This window comes from Nipponia nippon, unplaced genomic scaffold (genome assembly GCF_047370975.1).
Source record: "Nipponia nippon isolate SJK-2023a ecotype South Korea unplaced genomic scaffold, ASM4737097v1 scaffold_5, whole genome shotgun sequence".
Lineage (NCBI taxonomy): Eukaryota > Metazoa > Chordata > Aves > Pelecaniformes > Threskiornithidae > Nipponia > Nipponia nippon.
In genome coordinates, this window is record NW_028262369.1 from 43524534 (window position 1) to 43547524 (window position 22991).

At 37.1% G+C, this 22991-nt stretch overlaps 1 long non-coding RNA gene across 1 annotated transcript in view; it reads right to left on the reverse strand.

Annotated features, from left to right (window-relative positions):
* Nucleotides 1–22991, reverse strand: part of LOC148052158 (uncharacterized) — a 94469-nt gene that overhangs the window by 10232 nt on the left and 61246 nt on the right. The window contains exons 4-5 of the long non-coding RNA XR_015699261.1: nucleotides 4492–4605; nucleotides 2402–2489 (exon numbers count right to left, since the gene is read on the reverse strand). This is a non-coding gene — a long non-coding RNA (uncharacterized LOC148052158). The remainder of the gene's footprint in view (nucleotides 1–2401; nucleotides 2490–4491; nucleotides 4606–22991) is intronic.

Below are 22991 nucleotides of genomic sequence, written 5' to 3' on the forward strand. Positions count from 1 at the left end.
AAATCAGAACCAACTAGTGGCACTAAAAGACCTGAAAACTTTTCAAAGAGATCTTACTGTATGGATAGAATAAAAATAGCACTATGTAAGATCTTGTTCAGCATTCACAACTAATGCATGGAATAATTTCATTTCCCCACTTTACCTATTTGTTTTCTTGAAATTATAAATTAAAATTCTCTTTTATCTACCATGTCTGATCATTTCAGATAAAAGATATCAAGTCACAATAAAGTAAGCAAATATTACCCTTACAATCTTAATATATATCCACATCCCTACAAATAGATCAACACACCTTGGATTGTTCAGATTTATCTGATTTTGGTGCTGACTAGATATAGCATCAACTTCTAGGATGTATGTCAAAAGGTTGTCATCTTTTGAACTGTTGAGAAAAAAATTAATCCACTGTAGCAACAAATAATTTTGAGCCTAGAGTCCCTCCTCTTTGCAAACTCCACAAGGTGTAAGAGGAGCTATCAACCTAGTTTTGCATTAGTGCAGTTACAACTTTAGTTTCAACAGCCTACTAAGAAATGAAAACAGGAAAATGAAGCTTTAGACCCCCTTATCCTACCCATGATTTTCCTTCTGAAAACTTTCCCCTAGAACCTGAACAACAGCTCTCTTGTCTTCTTGACAAGACTATGACTGCCTTATATATATCATGTATGAATTTCTGTACCACAGGATAAAAAGAACTTCCTTTAATAATAAGGATGAAATTAAAATGGAACACGAAAACTATGCAGAAACATGGAAGTCAGGCTCACGGTTGACATTTGAGTCAATATCCCAAACCAAAACAACTAAAGTATTTATGTATCACACACATGTATTGCAATGACCTGAAGCAGTTATGTTTTCAAAGAACATTAAGAATATGATCACTCCTAGTGCAACTGTTGGTTCTCTTTTATTAAGACTAATGAGAACAAATTCTACCCAATCCTCAACCAAGTGGAAAATTCAGTTAGCCTGACAACTGAACAACAATGATATAATTACCAAACCATACAGCTTCCAAAAGCTCACAATCCCTCCCATGCAATAAATAAAGGAAATGTTTTTTAGTTCAGTGCATAAGATGCTTTCAAATAGCATCATAGGAAAGTGACCTTATAAAACAAATAATTAATAGTAAAAATTACCCTCAGAAAAAAAAAAATCTCTCAGTATATCTCAGCTTTTTTTCTAGCTTTCTTGTAATAGTTGATCACAGTTTATTCTTTTGTTTCTGTATTTTTACCTTGGTAACCAGGGGCAGGGGGCAGAGGAAGTGTTTTTTACATTCTTTCCTAATACATACAATATGAAATGTTCAGTAGTGCAGGCAATGATGTCCTGATGGGTTTTTCTAACATTCTTCCACACTGTCTCTCACAAGACTAAAGCCGAGATGACAGATGGTGGTTTCTCTACCTGATTGATAATTTGATTCCACTTATCATAGAATCATAGAATGGTTTGGGTTGGCAGGGACCTTTAAAGGTCATCTAGTCCAACCCCCAATCTATTATTATGAATTATCTATTCAATCTATTGTTATGATATAAATAATCATTTATTTAAATTATTATAATTAATATTAATTACATTCATTATTATTTAAAATATTCTATTATTATTATTACTATTATCTATTATTATCCAATCTATTATCATGGATTATCTATTCAGGGCTTGCAAATACTTCTTTGCCACCCCCCTTAATAATTTTGAACAGCAGAACTATTGCAAATACCAAGGCAAAGGCAAAAGTCTGAGCAAGATTTGACTCATTCAAAGTCAAAATAGCAGAAAAAAGGTACTTTAGAAAGAAGTCTATCTGAAAGGACAGCAGGTTTCCAGCCCTAGACAAAGTCCCCTGTAGATCAATTTTACCCAAAACAAATATCCCCCAGGTTCTCTGATCACCTGGGGAATATTTCTCAAGAGGTTTCAAAAGCAGGAGTTTCTCCATATTTTTTTCAAGTTGCATTCAAATATCAACCTTGCTTCCCTAATTATACAGTATTCTGTTATGCTCCCTTACTGCTTTCACCAAGATTAGGAAACAACACATAGCTTGGGGAATTGGATGTATCCATTAGACAGGTAATTAGACCAAAATGGAGAGTGTAAAAAAGAAACTGAATATGCAGTTAATTGAAGTCACTGGGTTTGTGGTGCTGGGACAGGTGAACCACTGGCAGAAAATCACACTGAGTAGAGCCAACGCTGAAGGCTTTTAAGGCACCAATTGTACCTACAGAAATTTCTCTTGAACCAGGAAAATGCTGGATTAACTAATTCTATGGGAAATAACACAACCCCTCCCACCCCGTTGAAAAAACAGACAAGGTAGACCTGAAGTAAAATGATTATTCTCAGTTCCAGTTACTAACTCATTTCATACCTCAGGATAGCTTGACCAACATGCATTATGCTTTTTTATTCTAGATCGTCATGCTGAAGAATGGCAAAGTTTCTCTCCCTCAAGATCCCTGCAGAAGAAAGAAGGGCACAGTTAAATTTTATTTCACATCTTTCTTTTCTTTGGCTTTATTACTTACAAACAAGATGGATTCCAAATTTCATACTAGATTTTTTAGTTTTTGGAGGAACAGATGAAGATTATTTTTTTTTTAATGAAAACATGTTTCTGAATATGTATTTAATTATATCCTCCCACTGAGCAATGGTATATTCAAGAAAATGAAGAACAGTTCATAAATTTTCAAGTACAGGAGAAGTGCAGAGAACAAGAGGAAATAGATAATTTGTCAAAATGGAATTTGGCTTGTACACTCAGCCCCGATCCTTCCCAAGAATAGACAGATTGTGGGAAGAGGAGGGCATACAGCATTACAAGTGGTCAACTTTAGCTCAGCAATTCACATAACTCTAAGTAAACCATACTCCTTTTAAAATTGGTGCTCAAGGCATCTATATTTTTTAAGATTTAAATATGCAAAAATATATCTTCCATGAGAGGATTCTTAGTTGGATTTGGAAACCTGCATATATAGGTGTGTATGTAAAATTGTTGAGTTTGTTCTTCCATGGAAGCAGTAGGGAAATTACACTGAGGACTTTGAGTTATATTTCCACTTGCTGACAGCCTTTGCAGAGTGATACAATGCCTTATTCTATGAACTCCATCCTCATTACAATATCACACTTGGGAGTCAAATGTTTTAATCATTACAGAGGATGTAGCAATTCAAGTGGTCATAATGAGATTAATAAAGCAAGAAGGTCCTTCAGATAGAACCTTATGTCACGTTAGACCTTATTAGAAGAAGTAAGTATCTTGCCGCTGTGCAGCATACTCTGAAGGGATTGTCAATAACTGTCGCATGGTTGTTCATTAATTGTGATTCACTGCTTTGAGAAATTTATTTTTAATCTAGGAAACCAGAACCCTGGAACTTATTTCATTTAGGATGCTGCAAATTCATACTACCCTAAAGCAAATTTCAGGATGCCAGAAGTTTCAGGAAGGTTCCTCTAATTAAGGTGTTCAGTACTGGGGGGGAATGAAGCTGGCCACTCCTGACCTAACGGCATAACACGCTTTGCTGATCTGCAAACAGATAATGTATTCCTTGGCTGATGCTGATTCCTGAAGCTATAAATCAGCTTTCTCCTCCACCGGGAAGAACGCTATCCTCACATTAATTAATCCCTCTAAAAAACACTCCCTGCCTGCCAGGGCCTCTGTTAGCATATTTGTCGTACAATCACAAGCCCGTGAGTGAAAATATTTTTAAGTTTCACTAGATTTATAGCTAGCTGGTAATATATTTGTTTGACCAACATAGCTGCTAATATTCAAATGGCAACCGAGCGAACCTCTTCGCAAACCAAACTCCCTCCTATACCACATTTTCTGACAAAATACATGACAATATTTAACAGTTTACCTTTGTGCTTAGAGTGGTAGGCAGTGCGGCGGGTCAGGGCCACAAACACCCACACTGCCAGGGCATGGGGAGCGCGGTGGCAGGGCAGGCCCAGAGATGGTGGCCGTCTCCAGCCACGAGCCCAGGTCACAAGGCAGCAGTGAGGGAGGTCCAAGGCCAAGCAAGGAAGTCACTCTGCGGGTCAGGGATGGGCTGTGGTGCGGTGGGCACAGCTGAGGCGGGCGCTGGAGGCCCAGGGCTCCGCTAGCAGGCTGTGGGCAGGCAGGGGCTGGAGGCCCAGGTGAGGCTCCTCATGGCCATCAAGGCCTATTAGTGCCCTCAGGGGTCTGACACCTGCATCCTAACCTGTTTTCTTTCATTTTGCAAAAAATAAGGAGAAGAGGGGAGAATTATGAGGGGAGATGGAAGTTTAAATCTCAATTTCATCTCCTCACTCCAACCCTGCTGTATGGCAGGGCACAGCACACGGCACTTTCCAGAACAGCTGTCAGCCATAGTCCCAGGCAAAAGGAAAGGACATGCCTGACTGTGGCATGATGGCTCAGGACAAAAAAAGATTTCCTGTAACATAAATACATACCCACATACAGACTCATGTCTCTGAATCACAGGAGTGCAAAGGAAGGTGGCATCCTTCATTTTCTTGCCGAGCTGAGCAATCAGTGAGGAAATCTCCCAAAAATTCGAGTCTCACCTTAAAAACAGAAAATAAGTATGAAGATATTAAAAGAAGATTCCTTCCTTCTTTCTACATTAAAACACCACGCAAGGTTATTTAGAAAAGCATACCTATTTGGGAAAGACTCATTTTAAGCATGTGCTTAAATAACATTCTGAAATTTCACTTGAGACCTCTGTCATATTTGAACACAAATCCACCTAATAAAACAGCAGTTATGAGACCTGATCCTGCTAATAGCAGACTCAAACATTTCAATGCATTCTTCAAACAGTAAATCAATTCTTGCACTGACCTTGTGAATTACTTTAAGTTTTCCTTTGATTTTGAATTTTGATGCTAGACCAAAAGTAGATGTTTCCACTGTCAGCTGTCACAATCATTCTTTAAGTAGTTAAAACATAGTAGTGTACACCAGATATTTGTTCTAAGGAATGTATGTTCAGGGAAGAAACAGAACTGCTACCTGAGGAAGGACACCAAGTGATAAACCTGGCCATTTCTTACCAAGATAAACTTTACTCAGTCAGAAACTACAGAGAAGCATCTGTCCACAGCAGCACAGAATAGCAATTAAGAGTATAATGTGTACCTTGCATGCCATTAAAGCCTCAGGCACTTCTGTTGAGAGCATTCTGTCAGCCATAAGAACCCCTAAGTGCATATTTAACTCATCGGGGAATGGTATACCGAAGTAATTGCTTAAAGTTAATCCCCCATAAGCCAGAATGCCAAAAAATTCAATTTCAAGAGTCGGGGAAAGTTTTCAATGTATACACAGGCTAAAGAATGACTTAGGCTACGATCTCTCATCCTAACAGAACTTTTCCCCTTCCAGACATCCAGGGTAGTATGGACCCTGCCAGTCTATGCTGCAAGTATTTCCTATAAGTTTAAGGCAATACTTAGAGAAGAATAAAAAAATAAATTCATTACATCAAGGCATGCCTACAATACCATAATGTTACAACTAGAGCTTTTGCTGACCTGCCTAAGCCACACTTAATCAAGCTGCTTCAAATTCTGCTAGAAGAATAACACAGAGAACCATACAGGCTAACCACCCCTGTGTTCAGCTAGCTGAGCCACCAGTGTGCTGAGGTCTTTGCCAGGATGAATATGATGTTTACAGGATGAGGGAATGAGCAGGGAATGAAGGAAGGTCTCTTCCCTGGGAAGGGAAGTCTTCGTTACACTTCAGTTACTTTTTACACATTCTTACCACTTTCTGCTTCCTTGCCACTGGATGCCTGCCACTGCGTGACAGGTGCCCATGTGCCTTCCCCAGCCTGAGCTGACATCAGGATGTGCGTTGACACCCACTGACCCCCGCAGCTGTGATTCACCAGCATCCCAGGGCTACCAGCCCTTTCCCAGCTCCAGCACTCGCAAAGCTGAAGCTACAGCCAGGGAGGCCACAGTCACGAGGCTGCTGGACACAGGAAAACAAGTCCCAACCAGCTCTGGCCAACACAAGCCCAGACAGTTCTCAGGGTCCTACTCTCCAGGACAATGCAAACCTATGGCCTTCTACTGGCAATGGCAAAAATACTGAGCTTCTAATCCCCTCTTCATAGTCACTGAAGCACAGGCCATCACTCAGGAGCGCAGCAAAGACGTTGCAAGCTCTACAACCCCTCAAGGATTCTGGATCAAAAACGGGCAACATCTCTAGTCTTGCCTCATGACAACCTGCATAGGTCTGAGTGAGGCTCGCATTTCTTTATCACCATGCACAGCCATTACTTCACCTGATACATGATTGATTTTTATAGGCAATGCAATTTTCACAATCAGCAAAACCACTATGATTATAGAACTCACAAGTATAGGTTGTAAATTTAAGCTCAAAATTCCTGCAGCTGTTGCAAACCACAGTGTTACTTTTAAGGATGCAGTATAATTAAAATCACACCTTTTAACATAAGCACCTATTATGAGGCAGCTCATAATCAATAAAGGAGTTTATAACAACTTCTAAGCACTAAGTAAATATACAAACATAGTTCCCACAAATACGATTATAGGTTGATTAGAAAACACCAATTCCATAATCACTTTTGGCCAAATTTTGATCTAAGAAATTGCCTGAAGTTTGAAAACAAATACCTTCCTATATATTGTGCGTACATTAAGCTGCTGTTTGCTGGCAGCTTCTCTAGAGACAGTTTGGAACATTTCATTTGGTGGGTAGCTCATTCTCATAGATATATATCTCAGAAACATTATAACACATTTCCAAAACTACCAAATCAACCCCTTTGTAATAAAAAGAACTGTTTCTATCAAATTCAAAAGGGATTGAATACTATATGCATACATAGTGTTTTGGTATTTACACAATTGAGAATTTCCACACCATTTGTTAATCACTATATTTTAAAAAATCCCCAGGACAGCACAAAGTGAAGGTACAGTCTTTCCAGTCCTGGTGTTATAGAGCTACACTTGCTAGTATGATTTTTTTTTTTTTTAAATATACACTTCTGAACAGTAAACTTTTTTTTTTTTAAATTTGATCAATTCACCTTTGTTTCTTACAGCTCTGAAAATACTGTTTTACAAACACAATAAATTTCATCCATTTATAGATTATATATAAAATGTTACAAAAATAGCCTTTTTATATTGGTAATCTACTAATTATAATCTTTATTAATAGGAGGATCATCTATCCTCACCCAAGGGAAAAAGGCTGCTCTTGTTTGGCTATAGAAACAGCCGAAACTGGATCTATTTCTCCTTATAACATATTCCTTATGCATATTTTTCTCTGATTTTAACTTCAGCCATGACAATTGACCTGAAAAAACCCTTATAGGTTTCTTTTTTCAAATATGCATATTAGCTAACAAAATGAAAACCAGCTAACACAAAGTTAAACAAAGTTACTCTGCTGTGATATCAATGGAAGATAAAAATAGTTAAGACTATTAATCCGCACCTGCCTTAGTTATCCAACATAAAGCATCTCCCACCATAGGATTTTCTGGTGATACTAAGGCTATTTAGTATGTTTGCTTCCGAAATGTCTGTTACTAAGTGCATTACTGTTACTTAATAAATTTTACTCAATATTCTTAAAAACTGTTTATTAGTCTTCTATTCTTGTTTGTTAACCTTTGGTTCCACCTCTCCTTTATAACAAATTTCATTTTAACATTGATAGTGGTCATGATACTTGTACACAGATTTCACCATTCCTTTTTTTTCCTTCTCATTTACACTTCAAAGACACACTGTTTTTAACACAGGAATTAAAAACACTTATTATAGGGTTAACTTCTGACTTTCAAAGTTAACTCTACCCCAGTTCAGTTAGAACTCCTGACATTCTGAGAGCAGTACATATTGCTCTATTTTAAAAACCTACTTTTTTTCCCCTTTTTGATATCCTTTTTTTTTTTCCCTTTTGATATCCCCTTATCCTTTTTGATATTTTGATTATCCCTTTTCAACTTCTGCTCATCTCAAAATTATGCCTGCTTATTGGACCCATTCTGCCAGTTCTACCAGCAATTGGTATCACTGCCCAATCTATTTGAGTTTAACCAAGCAGTTAATGTCAGTATTTCTCACTTCTTGTGTGTTCAGACGCTGCAGCAGGACATTGCGCTTCGGCAGTCACAGCTCTCACAGCACCTTTGGTTGCACATTTCACCATCTTTCCCCTTCTTCCATTCTTCTACCTGTTATTTTTACAGTGACCTGAGTAGCAACGAGCATTAAAGGATTTGCTTTAAAAATAGCCAATGTTTCATTAACAGGATCATAAGGTCTTGTAACTTTTTACTCCTCTGAGAAGGAGTTGTCATTTGGGTCGAAGCACCCACTGTGAGGCTCATCCCCTCGATAGGAGGGTGCTTTAGAGAGGGCCATGGTCATGCCTTGCTTTGTTCCTGCTGATCCTTTAAACCCTTCAACTTCAGCCTTGCAGACTCAATTGTTGGCATCCTTCTCTTTCAAGGTATTTCCTGCATCAGTATTTAAATTCTCATTACTTTACATAAAAACCTGCCTAGAATTAAAAAAAAAAAAAAAGTACTCATAGAAGAGAGCTTTATTCAGTAAGAAAGGCCAATCCAGTGTGGGTTTTCTCTCCTCCACAGAGCAGTATGGGGTTTAAAACCCTCAAAAGCCTTCTTGGCCTCTATAAATTTTAACTGGTAAGAAGTTAGAGGGACAGGTATAACAGAGCGACAACATTCAGCTCATGCAATGACAGGCACCAATAAAACTTTCTGAACAGTAAAAGTGCTGCATGAAAGGGACACTCAATTGGAAAAGCACTTCCAAGATTCAGTGGAGTTTAGCAATAAAGAGAAATCTCACATTATATCATCGCAGCTAATACTGATGTCCGAGATTATCCACAAATTCTGTAAACCAGGATAAGGACATCTAAATGAAGTTGAGGGGAGAGCAGTAAGAAATCACATACTAACTTGCTATAAGCATCTCCTGATTCTTTGAAGGGGTTTTTCTGTAAGCAAAACTAAAAAGGGACTAAAAGTAATGCAAAACTTGTTTGCTGTGCAATGCAGTCACCCAATATATGCAGAATCAAAAAAGGATTGTATCTGTCTAATTCAAGTATATTTAAGCCATTCTCTTCCGTTTTCTCCTGCCACACCTTGCCAGCCCCTCTCTCTCGCAAGATTTTTCAAAAAAATAGGAACCTCTGACACTACTGTAGTAAAAATCAAGAACAGAATACAGGATGCTCTGGGTAAGATTACAGAATTCCTATCCTGCCATCTACTTCACGCTTAATCCACTAAAATAAAGTTTAAAAAAAGCTTGATACACTTAACTTGTATATGTGACTTTTGCAAAATGAGCAAAATATCAAACTCTATTCATGCTATTATTAAGCAAAAGAAAAGTAGCTGAAAAGCAGAAATAAACTTTAAAAGATTGACATTAAATATGATTCTGTAAGTACCATAAGTTTACTATTCTACTAAGTATTTCGGTTTGCAAAAATACAGTTTAAAAAAAAAATCTTTCACAAATTTTTCTTATCCTATTTCTTGGGATGAAATAACAATACAATATTTTAAGAAGCCTGCATGCAGTTTTGAATATGGAAAAGATCCACCATAAATAAAATATGTTGAACAAAGATATCTGGGACAAGATCCTCTTGAATCTTTATAAGCAAAAACTGTAAGAATAAGTTAGGAAAAACTGCTACTAGCATATACAATTATTGCATTCCTACCATAATGTGAATACATTTAGGTTTTATGAGCAAGGGTAAATGAGTATAATTTGACATTTATACTTCTTTGACTTCAGTAATATTAACAGCAACAAAATTTAAAAAGGCTTTAAAACATGCTGAATTTGGAGTTTGAGCACACAAGGAAAACTGAACAAACACTTTAATTTAATTTATTCCATTTTACCAACAGAGTTTAATGGCTCTAACAATATTGCCAGTAATGCACACGCTTATAACAACAAGAACTATATCTTCTGCTTAATCATTAGTATATGAATATATATGAATATTAACATCACAAAACACTACATTTAAGTATTTCTAAGTACCGCTTTATTTATTTACCTAACCTAAATTACACCCATAATCACAAAAAAGTCATCGTGAGATTGTACTATATTGCAAACATCAGTACAATACTAAAAAGACAATTCTGTTAAATTTAAAACATTAAGGCTGAAACATGGCCGGGGGGGGGGGGGGGGGCAGAATCACACAACACTTACTTATCTGTATATTACCACGAGACATCACAGGTACCTCTGAATCCTGCTATTCAAGTAGGATAGTATGTTGTCTATATGTAAGTATTATCTGTCTTTAACCAACAGGTGACTGACTGGCTATCTGATGTTGGAAATATTTTCGGTCCTGAACTTCCCTGTTGTCAATAAATAATAACTAGAGGTCAACAATGTTCCCTGAACAACCTTCAGGATAGTGGGGTTTTTTTCCCCTCAAATTCAAAACCTACTGAAGTAGACTTCTCCATTCTAGTCATTCAAGTGAGCCAGATTCTCAGCAGGTATTAAAATGGTGCAGAACTACTGAAGACAAGACTCAAATAGCAAATCTCTGAATGAAATAAATGTAAATTCCTGGACCAGCACAGCCAATACAGGGTTCATGTTTCAGAGTCTAGGTTGTTGTGCACATGTAAATGCTCCTATGATTCAAAGTCAATGAGCCGAGTCCAAATTATTACAAAACAAACTATGACCAACCATCTAACTCTGATGCCTGCCTATATCACATGAAGACAAGCAAAGAATTAGCTGTTGCCAGCCATAAACTCACCCAGCTACGACAACATGCCAAAATGCCCACTCTAACACAGCTACTCTGCTCTGGGATCTAAGTATCTGCCTCCGCATACGGTATCTGCGTTGCACCATGTACTGACCAGTGCTTGCTTGGTATTTCGTATCCTGTTTCACAGCCAGAGCAAAGGTTTGGCGCTTGCCAAAGCAGTTATGGTACATAACAAAAGTCAGAGCCATATTAATCTGCAAAGCACTCCTTACATTTTCAATTACAGAATGAAGGCAATTACTAGTTTCCAGGCATTGTTGTAAACTGACATTTATTTGGAATTGCAACTTATTTTTTTAACCCCCAATTAAACATCAGCCAAGCAACCCTGGTCCTGAGAAAATGCCTGAGCCAGAACACAGTGCTATATAAAGACAGACACTTGATTCTCCTTTTTTCCCCTCTTTAATATTTCTTCTCTTCTCCGGAATTCATCTGTCAAAAAAATTACAATAAATTTCTTCAATGATTTGCACTTCCCACAAGCAGTTCTGACATTTTTGCTAGGCAACACTGTACCTTAACACATAATTTTCACTAGAACATCATTCACATCAGTATAACAAAAAGAGATTGGTTTTAGAATCATTTTTCCTTGAATCATATGCCATAATCGGGGTGGGGGGGTGGGGGGGGGGAAGATATTAGAAGGACGTAAGAAAGAGTTTCTTTTTTATATCTATCCAAAAATCACAACTTTCTCCTAAGGTTTCCTACTATTAATTCTAATAATTATTAAATAATTTTTAGCAGTATGGGTTTCAGATTTGAACTTTGAGATTCTACAGAGAATGACAACTGTCTGCCTACTTTTTTTTATTATTTTATTATTTTTGACCCAGTGAATCTGTACCTATTGAATCTGAATTATTTTACCTAGATGTAAGTCCAGTGAACCAGTGAATCCAGCGGGGGCTGGATTCTACTCAGTTACTTCTGACAACAAATTTGCAGCTGAGTTACATCTGGATGGGATTTTATTTCAATAAAAGGTCAGCTCCTGGACTTTAACAGACAAAGAGACATTTGGGAAGTAAGAAGCTGTTAAAGCCTCCTTAAACGAGAAGCTTCAATAGAAAGTGGTATGGAATTCTGGATTTGTTTCAGAGATAAGTGATTAAATGCTTGTGTTCATAGACATAACAATGAATATGCACTATGCAGAAGCCATCTGCTGGAAGAGTCTCACAGAAGATTAAACATCGAGTATACTGGAAAAATCCTATGGGAATATCTTGCACGATTGGAAGCTAGCATTTTAGTGCACACAGCAGCATGCAGAATAAAAAAAAAAAAAAGCATGGCACAAGCTCTTTAATCATAAATCCTGTGAGTTTTCAAAAAAAATCCTGCATATTGTCAATTTATATTGATCTGTTCTGTAAACAAACAGTCTGCAAAGGCAAGAAACAGTAAAGCCTTTTACTTATCAGAAGAACTGGTGGATTTCTTTTGTAATCACAGAAGAATGCAAAAGAACAAGCCCAAAGTGCACCTTGGTAATTATCTAGGATTCCTCTTAATCAAGGTATGTGAACCTGTCCCATTTCATTGGTCAGACTAACTTCCAGCACCATCATTCCTCAAATACTATTTTTAGTAGCTCTTTATTCTGATCAACCTGTAGCCCAAATATTTTATTGGGACTGGAGAAATCTGAAATGTGTATAAAATAAATAATTAGGAAGAAATCAACACATTTGGCAAGTGATAAAGTAAACAATATTTGCAAGGAAATGTTTTATGATTATTGATTTACAAAGTGAAATAATTGTTTTATATTTACAAGAATGCTCAAACTTCAGAAAACGCAGGCACTTTTGTACAACCCAGACAGTTTAGAGTAACCAGCTATCCATTACACACAAAAATTAATCTTATGAAACTTTCCATGCAATATTGCTTCTACTCCAGATGGCTACCATCTAATAACTCTCTACTTGCATTAATTTGCTGAATTATACTTCTTACTGACACAAATCCTGCAAAACACAAGATCATCTTGTTTTGTCAAAAGTGTCTGTAAATCATGAAATTCTGCTTTCTAAGTTTTGCATGCTGCAGGGTAGCTAAATAATGCTGTTTCTTTTTTTATTGCAGAAGAACATCAGCTTTGAAATACAGTGGCATTAGATAATACTCTTCATTTTTCCAAAACCCATCTTCAAAAGCTTTGCAAACTATAGAACACAGTTAATTCACCTGAGAAATAGAGCTTTTTAAATTATGTATGACATTAAAGAGCTTTTCAAAACATTGGCCAAAGACTACATCAGTCTGACGAACTGGAATTTGACCAAACAAACTGTTTAACTTGCGTTCTGGTCAAGCTATCAGGTCAAGCTTCCTCTTGTTAAGAAGTGCTGTAGGATGCTTAATAGGCAAGTGGGTTAAGAACTCTGACCTCTTAAATTTCCAAGGCTATACCTAATCTGTAGTTGTGATTCATCCAGACATGAGAGGTAATTTTAACAAAACCAAAACAAAAACAAGAAAGAACCACAAAACAAACAAACAAACAAACCACAAAACAAAATTAAAAAAAAAAAATCGACACACTCCACCAGACTGAATGGCCTTCAGACCTTCAGCACACACCAAGCCAAAACCCTGGGTAGGTAGTCACGGGCTCAGGCTTAAGTTGTCAAGTATATGTTGTTCTAGCACCTATGCCACCTTGCTGCGTAGTTGAAGTATACAAGCTTCACACAGATGGCAAAGCAGACGTACCCCAATAAAGTCAAGCCTACGTGTCCCTAACACTAGAAAAAACGAGAGCACGAACATCATCTGTTGGATCACCATACCATATGTAACTTCTAAACATTTGTTTGACCTCTTCACTCAGGAAAATACCTCAGAATTTCCAGCTATTTTTTCTGCTAAAAAATTTTACAGCATCAGTGGGTCTCAAAGTACTGGATATCCAAGCTAACAGGGCTAGACATTTCTACTTCTGGTTGAAAAATATCAGGGTTCCCAAGACTGTTGTTTGCTCTAATTTCTACTAATTTCCAATAGGAATTTGTGCCCTATATAATCCAATCCTTGTTAGAAAACTTTCCCAGGGTCACCTCTTTGTCAATGAAGCTATATTGTATCTTCTGCTGCTGAACCCACCAGCCGATCTACTGTGCTATTGGTTGTATCACAGCACTTCTCTAGAAAGACACCTGAGCCTCACTGTGGTGCATCACAGAAAAACACACCTAATAACCTTTTCTTGGGAATCCTTCTGTCCGTCAGGCCCTGCCACTTTCCCATTATCCTTCTAATCCTGTGTTATTTTGCTGCTGCTCCATAAAACACTTCCAAAACAAAAGCATTTCGCTTAGAAGAGGCAGAAAAAAATAGTTAGACTCTTCTCATAAGAGAATTATTCTTATTTAGCAGTACTACAGGATTTGCACCTATACTCTGCTTCAGCCGTTCAGGCATTTTGATTAAAAAAAAAAAATACCTAAGTTCACTCTTGACTGTATTTTAACACACAAAACAAGCAGAAAACAACAGAAAACAAGAGCCAAACATAATGAACCCATAGGAAAAAATATCAACCATATTAGAGCTTTGAAGTTTGGCATGGCAAGTGAGTATTTTTCTTCAAAGACCCCAGTAAATTAGAACAATGGTGCTGATGGCATGGTATAATTGTCTCTGATATTCTGAAGTGAGCATTATTTATTGTTGTTTATAAAATACGCTGTCAGAATGGCAGGCTGCCTAGGACCTTAGCATTATTTATGGATTCTCCTGTCTTCACATGAACTTTCATGCACCAAATTAAAAAAAACTAAAAGTTTCAACTCTCTGCTTTTGAAACAAGAGCACTTCCTTCAGAAAACAAGATGCTGTATTACATGTTATTCTTAAGTTATTCTGTGAATATCTATTATGAAAAATATTTGCAGCTTCAGCAAAATATTTCCAAGTTCTCTCTCAGTAAAAGCCCAAATTCTGTACTGACTGATGACACATGTAATGCTACTTATGCCGTTAGCATTATACTTGATATAAGTCAAGAATCCAGACTTTTGCTTGGGGCTTTCACAGGTGCCTACAGAAATATACCAGCCTGTTCCCACAGAATTTTAAAAATATGGTCGTAAATACCCAATACTTGTAAGACGTCTTTGAAAACATCTACATAAACTATTTTGATGTACAATTTTCTTCTAAGTATAGCAAATATCCACTTTGGCAAATACGCCTTTTATTTAAACCAGAAAAAAAACCCCAAACCTTTATAGACTTTCAAAAGGCAAATTTTAAAACTGATGTTCTCACTTTCTTTCAAAAAAGCTTTAAGCAAGTAGAGTTTTCAAGTTCATTTTACACCAACCACACATTAGTTTCTTAGGTTAAGTCGTGCTCTTCTTCAAAAATTGTCATTTAGCAACGGAATATGGCTTTAAGAAGAGATGCAAGGTAGGTGGAGCTGTTTGGTTTGAAGCATTAAGTAGCAGAACACAGGCACTCACAAGGTAGATCTGCAATCAACAGTGTAGATTTTTTTGAATGTTCTGACTCCAAAAGAACTGCAATAATGCCACCCACTTGAATCAAAATCTAAGAGTGATAAAGCAAGTTGGCTGATTTATTCATACATCTTTTCATACATTTTTGATGTTTTGAAGATTCCAGATATTGTCTAATAAGGTGCAACTTGTCAATGGGAAAATATAGTAAATAAAAGAACGAGGGAAATAGTTACTCTATTTATTGTGATCTATTTAAAGGGATCTAAATTGTTATACTTCATGTCACGAATTATTTAAACATGATAATGAAATATAAAATTACAAGACATATGACAATAAAACTTTTTTCTTTTTCACTGGATAAGTAGCTAGTCTTAAGAAAAAAAAAAAAGAGTACAAGTCACATTCACATTTAGTTCTCAGTTCCTAAAAATACGCACATCTAATAGGTACATGTTTTTCATCCAGAAGCATCTTTCCTCCTCTTAGCAAACTAAACTAAATGAAATGTAGGAGATGCTCAAGTTTGTTTTCAAGCTTCTTCCTAGTTCACAAATAAAATGAGGAGAAATTAATTCGGATTCTAATGATTCTAACGTGCCAGATTCTGGTAGCTATTGATGATACCTTACTGCAGTACCCATTTTTACCTAAGACTATTACCTGCAGCAATCTTTTCACAATTTTCAGACATCCTGAGCCTTGGGAATAGTTCCAAAAGCCCAAAACAATTCCAGCCTCCTCTTTCATTTGTAGCTTCAAAGGAGAGAGTTCAGAGGTAAGATGCTTAATTTTCTTATGCCATTCAATCCAGTTGGAGTCATGTATCATCTCCTTTAGTCTTCCTATATATATGCCCTGTATCTTAATGTTAACTAAACCACTTTAATACATTATCCTGCCAAAATTAGTAAATAGCATCTGACAGATGTCAGACAGCATCTGACAGATGACAGATTACCTTCACACATCTCTACATGGTTTTATCCAAATATGGAAGGCTGAAACACAAGAAAGGTTAGAAAGAATGATTTCATTCATGAGAAAAATTAAAGATTTGTTTTAGTTCTGAAACTTGTCATGGAAAAGAAAACTGAAATTACTGGGTTTTTAAATTAATCAACATGATTTCCTTCAAAAACATCCAAAAAAAAAAAAAAAAAAAAAAGTTCCAATGCTGTTAACTTCAGTTTTACAGCTTGAGATTCTCAGCTTCATTAGAAAAGTGAGTTACATAGCCACAATGTAATCTTACTAAACTTCCTGGCCTTTAGCAGTTTACTGAGAGTATTTCTCAAAATATAATGAACCGCTTACTGAGCTCCTGCATTTGATTTTAATTGTACTATTTCTAGCCATGTTTTCAAAATATTACATGAGGAATACACATATGCTTTAGCTGATTCCTACCATAAAATTAACTGGTCCCAGAATTCTCAAGAAAGTTGAGCTAACAAGACAGATTACTAAATAGAGGGCAGACAAACATCTAGTTTCCAAAAAAACTTTGCTGTCTTTACATTGTAAAGAATTAAGTACTCCCTGGCTGTTGGACAGAAATCCAAAGCACAGGTGTTGTTACAGAACACAACACCTGCAACTTCAATGAGTAAATCCAATTTGTAGTTGAAATTGAAAAAACTCATCTCCTGAAGTTTCCATCCTGTTGCTATACAAGTTGCAGATATTTTGAGCAGACGAGTCTCTGCAAAACAAGACATTTCCTCATCATGGGACTATACAAATTAATTCCCAGAAAAAGGGAATCTAGATTAAACAAGCTGTCAGCTATACGAAATTGCTTAAGTTTTTACAGAGTACAGCACAGCCATGGCATACATTATTAAGAAATCTCTGTGTCACAGTCAGCCACATTTATCCCAGGCTTTTTGCCATTGGTATTGCCAGATGTTATCCTACTTGCATCATTTCTTGCTAATCACAAACACGGGGCGGGGAAGTATACCCCAAACTCTAATCACCAAACAATGCAACTTGGAAAAGGCAGACCCATGGGTTGTAATCCTCAGTAGCTCACTACTGTTCCTAGGAACAGTAAGAGATTATAAATTCTACTAACCTATCACATATCCTTAAGACCATCCCCTTTTACAGCCTACTGGGAGAAAGAGACATTTAAAATTATTGAGTTGCATCAAAACACATCACTTAAGCTCAAACTACAGAAATCATATGCTGACACCAGCAATCATCCAAAAATTCAGGTCCAAAGCGTGCCTGTCTACACAAGAAATGCCTAAAATAGAAGAACACTTTCTTAATCAAGTGGTCATTAGGTTACCGAACAATTCTTAGAGGCTTTGCACTCATCCAGGCATATGCTGGAGTACCAAGCTCTCACAGTTTCCAATTCTCAAAGAGGTAGCAAATGTTTCTGACTTCTTTCTGTAAACGTGGATTATACAAAGAAGAATTAAGCATATTTTAATCCTGCCATTTATTTACCAAAGGGACCAGTTTTGAAAGAATAGACAAAACTTTGAACAATGATGCTTTCATTTTTGGGTCTAATGTTTTTAGCAGCCTCTGCTCTCATTGTATCAACTAGGTATCATTCAGAATCCAGAAGTGAATAATGGCCTCAATCCCTTAAAAGAAACTTAAAATAACATCCCCTAAAATGTTATTTTGCATTTTGCACAGCGTTCTTTGCAAAAGACTTTTCTGAACAGACCTTCAACTGAAAAAAACAAACATATTCCAACTTAAAAATTAGAGGATTTTATGGACATAAAGGTGGAGAAATGACAGAAAACAAAGAGAAGTAAAATGCAGTTTCCCATTCACGTAAAAGATACTAAGATCTTGAATTTAGGAGGAAAAAAAATTCCACAAGGGGAGGAAAAGAAGATGGATTTGAAAAATATTTGCCTTTGGGATTACAAAATCAACTTCTTCATTTCAGAAATCAAATTCTCCATTCATTAAACCAGTAGGAAGCAGAATAGAATAGGATTCAAAGGAGAACTCTGCACATCATCTCTCATCCATCTTCACACCGATAGTGAAGAGGCTAGAGCTAACTACGGCAGTGTTAGCAGGGTCCATGCGGAAAGCAGACACACACATAGTGGTAAGAAAGAAACAGCCCACCAACTGAAATTTTCCTGTTCAGTGTGTGATGCAGTCAAGACCATGCAAAACACTGTGATCAATCTGAACATTAAGGAATTGCATAGCCTCACCCAGGAGACAAGAGACATTTTTATGAAAAAAGAATCAAGTAATTCCAGCTCATTGACTAAGATCCAGAAATTGTCCAGAATCTTGCCCAACCTTCTCCTCCCTCATCCACTGATTGTACATCATCTAATAATCATGTGTTTTATGCTGCTGGCTTGCTTTCAGCGCAAGGAGAGATGCCATGAGCTTCCTATTAGCACAATACAGACGGTAGCAGCACTTGTAAATCAACGTGATTGATTACTCCAGGAAACCAGCCGATTCTGATTGCAGCATCAGGCAACACAGAAAGGGGAAGACTCTTCTATGCTTATGGCAGCATACCATTGATGTTTTAATTCTTTCTTTGAAAAAGAAGTATTTATATATATTTGGGTATTATATATTTGGGAAACATGTTAATGAATCAGATCATTTCTGCTAGTGTCTTGCACTATTATTTCACACACTGCCGTACCTGCAGTAGGTTACTGCCTGTGTACTTTCCTCTAAAAGAGTTAGTTTAAATCAATTTAATCCATGTGTAGTGAAATCTGCCAGTTTATTTAATACTGTACAAAATTAACACTAAAGTGCAAAATGAGTACTTTATGGGCAAAAAAAGAAGTAATCATACATACGTGGTTCGAGTAGCTTACAAACATCATTTTAAACCAGACAATATTATAGCATCCTTTAGAAAGAGAAATCTTATCCCTCAACTATGGTTTAATCAGCGTTGACTTTCATAGATACAAGGTCATGCAGTAACTGTGAAATGTTTTTGTTGGGTTTTTCTTAAGAGCAAAGAAACCTACAGAAATTCTTTGCAGCATTTTAGCAAATACAGCTGTAACATGCATTCTGTTCAGAAAGTTGTATCTGATTTTTCAGTTTCCTTCTAACCTGCCTAGAGGTTAGGATTTGAAATCAAAATGGATATTTACAGAAGCATCTTCCAACTTTCTCTTGACAGACATTCCTCTTCCTTAAAAAAAAATGCAGGGGTGATGGTTCTGGTGATTCAATGCAATACAGTGGGTAAATATGTAAAGCATAGCAAGGAAAGTAAAAATAGAACTACCTGAAAGCTGGTGGTAAAGCTGATTTTAACTTTCTCATTCTCTCTGACAAAGCACATGAACAATATCTTCACAGACTGAAGTAAATATCAGGTTAATATGGAGTATGGGAAATATCACTGGATTAATCAATACAACACACAATATTTTCGCTAGACCTATGGAATAGCTTAACAGCTGGTAAAAAAAGGTAAAAGACTCCCACCAAAGTCCGTGGATTTTGGATGAGCTTCTAAATGAAGAAGCCAACCACAGGAAGAAAGACCAGAATTTCCTCTATTTTCATACCAATACACATAGACTTTGAACTAGCACAAGAGAGAATGGTAAGCCACAGGAAAGGTGTTCATCATCTACTTTTTTTATCCTAGAAATTTTGTCATCTGATTCATCCCTATTTTAGATAATTCAGTCAGTGAAGAGAGGTACAAGGATGACAGAGAGAACGTAAGAGTTACATGGGCAGCATATGGCCCTGTCTTTGCCAAAAGGAAGACACTGGCACAGGTCTTTATTCTTTCTTCTGATAATGGCAGGATTGTGCAGAAGCTGTTTTCACAGTAACTGTTCTTTCTTTCTTTGCAATCCTTGGCAAGCACCTTTGTTTCTCATTCTGCCCTTTTTGAGACTAGACATCAAAAAGCTAAGATTCATACCATTACTATATTCTGAAATCAATAGTTATACCAACACAACACAAGAATAAGACAGCATACCACAGGTAAGAAGTGCCACTAGCCATTCCTACTTACGAGAGCAAAAAACACAGCACTTCAGCTTAAAACATATTTCAAAATTAAATTTTATCAGAGTACTTATGAGATGATACACAACAAACTTAACTGGCTTTAAAAGGTAACAATGTCTTTCATTAACAGTAAAAGGACCATACAAGTGTTAAATTAACTGTAAAATAACATTCTAGTTTTTCCTTCAATACCACGCCAATATCATGGTATTCCATAAGGTGGAAAACAGTAAGAAATCACACACAACTATACGTATGTACAATCCCCACAATGCTATGGAGAAATCAAGCTGTCACAAAGTAGGTCCAAGCTTCCTAATGAATGCATCCTGCATTATTCTGTTGCTCATTTCTCTCCTTTGTAAACAAAAGGATGCAGACTGAACGGAAAGGCGCTGATGCCTATTTGTACTGTACATTACTACTTATGCAAAAAGAGCCTATTTATTTGCAAAACAGATTCCTCTGTTTCTTCTGAGGAAGCATTATATTGTACTAAAATCCTGACCTATTTTGTGATTATGCTCTAGTTTTAGCAGAACAACATGGATCCAATCACCTTCACTGGAACTTTGAATATTTTTATAGCGATATTACCTGCAATGCAGATTTCTGTAAGACCAAAACAAAATAAAGCATCATTTATATCAGATCCATTTATATATAGATGGAGCCTCACAGTGAACATGGCATGAACTGCTTCTAAACTATCCAAACTGACTGACTAAATCATAAGTGAACCCCTTGATGAAGTGCAGCACTGTGAGGAATCCATCCTGCACTCTTCCTTCACTTACAAAATGTGTTTCACAAATGCCAGCTGAAAGACCTTTTTTGAGCAGTTTCAACAGCTGGCTTCAGTAAATAAATGAGGAAAGTGAGCCATGTGCTTTATTTTTTGCATCTATTTTCAATCATAGAATCACAGAATACCAGGTTGGAAGGGACCTCAAGGATCATCTGGTCCAACCTTTCTAGCACAATCTAGATGAGGTGGCCCAGCACCGTGTCCAGCTGAGTCTTAAACGTGTTCAGCGGAGTCAACCACTTCCCTGGGGAGATTGTCCAATGATTGACTGTTCTCATTGTGAAAAATTTACCTCTCGTGTCCAATCGGAACCTCCCTGGGAGTAACTTGTACTCGTTATTTTCTCCACTTCTTCACTGCCTCATGCCTTCCACCATATTTACACATAAAGAAAGTGCATTGACAGCATATTACTGAACCAGAAGAATTACACGCAGCTCCAAACGTCCCCAATCATAAGCACCATTACAAAGTGCCACAGCATGGTGGTTCAAGCCCTACTGCATAGCTGCTCTGCCTATCAATTAGGCAACAAGGAAAAACTTAAGTGGGAAACCCATGTGGTTCACAAAAATATCCCTGACAGTTATCAGCCGCAAGAGGCCTAATTCCAGCAAGCGGGTTTTGTTTGGTTGGTTGATTAGTTAGGATTTTTTTCATCTATTAAAGACTTGCTGATCCACAGGTTTCAAAGGATGAAAAGAAAAACCTTTTCACCTTTAAAGAGCATGAAATTTCCTGCCAGACTAAGAGCAGTTATGGAAAATACATATTACTGAAAGTAGCCAATAATTTTCATCACAAAACCACATTAGAGTAAACCACGCCATCAAAAAAGGAATACTTGAGCTTTCAGCATCATGCATTAGAAACACTTCTAGGTAACAGGAGTGCTATTTTCAGTTTAAGTACAGTTTCATATTTTTTTCCTTTCTAACAACAGCGTTTCCTTAATACTAACCAATTAAAAATCTTAGGTATTTACAAGTCAATCCAATTTATGCCCTGTATCAATTTGTCATGTACTCCTCTAATTAGAAAAATCAGCTGTGACATATTCTAACAACAGAAGATGTATCATCCTGTATTTCAAAGATATTTTCTTCAATTTACTCAATGTTAATAATAATATACTACAACTGCCTGTCTTCTTGAGTGAAGTGTTTATTAAATGGTTTTGTAAATACAATTTTTGAAACAAAAATTTTAATCTATGCAAAGTTTCTAAAAATTGATAGTTTTAGAAACATCACCATTTAGAAACAACCCCATGCAACGCTACAGGCTTGGGGAAGAGTGGCTCGAAAGCTGCCCAGCAGAAAAAGACCTGGGGGTGCTGGTCGACAGCCAGCTGAATATGAGCTGGCAGTGTGCCCAGGTGGCCAAGAAAGCCAATGGCATCCTGGCTTGTATCAGAAATAGCGTGGCCAGCAGGACTAGGGAAGGGATTGTCCCCCTGTACTTGGCACTGGTGAGGCTGCACCTCCAATACTGTGTTCAGTTTTGGGCCCCTCACTACAAGAAGGACATGGAGGTGCTGGAGTGTGTCCAGAGGGGGGCAATGAAGTTGGTGAAGGGTCTAGAGCACAAGTCTTATGAGGAGCAGCTGAGGGAACGGGGGCTGTTTAGCCTGGAGAAGAGGAGGCTGAGGGGAGACCTTATTGCTCTCTCCAACTACCTGAAAGGAGGTTGTAGTGAGGTGGGGGTTGGTCTCTTCTCCCAAGTAACAAGTGATAGGACAAGAGGAAATGGCCTCAAGTTGAGCCAGAAGAGGTTTAGG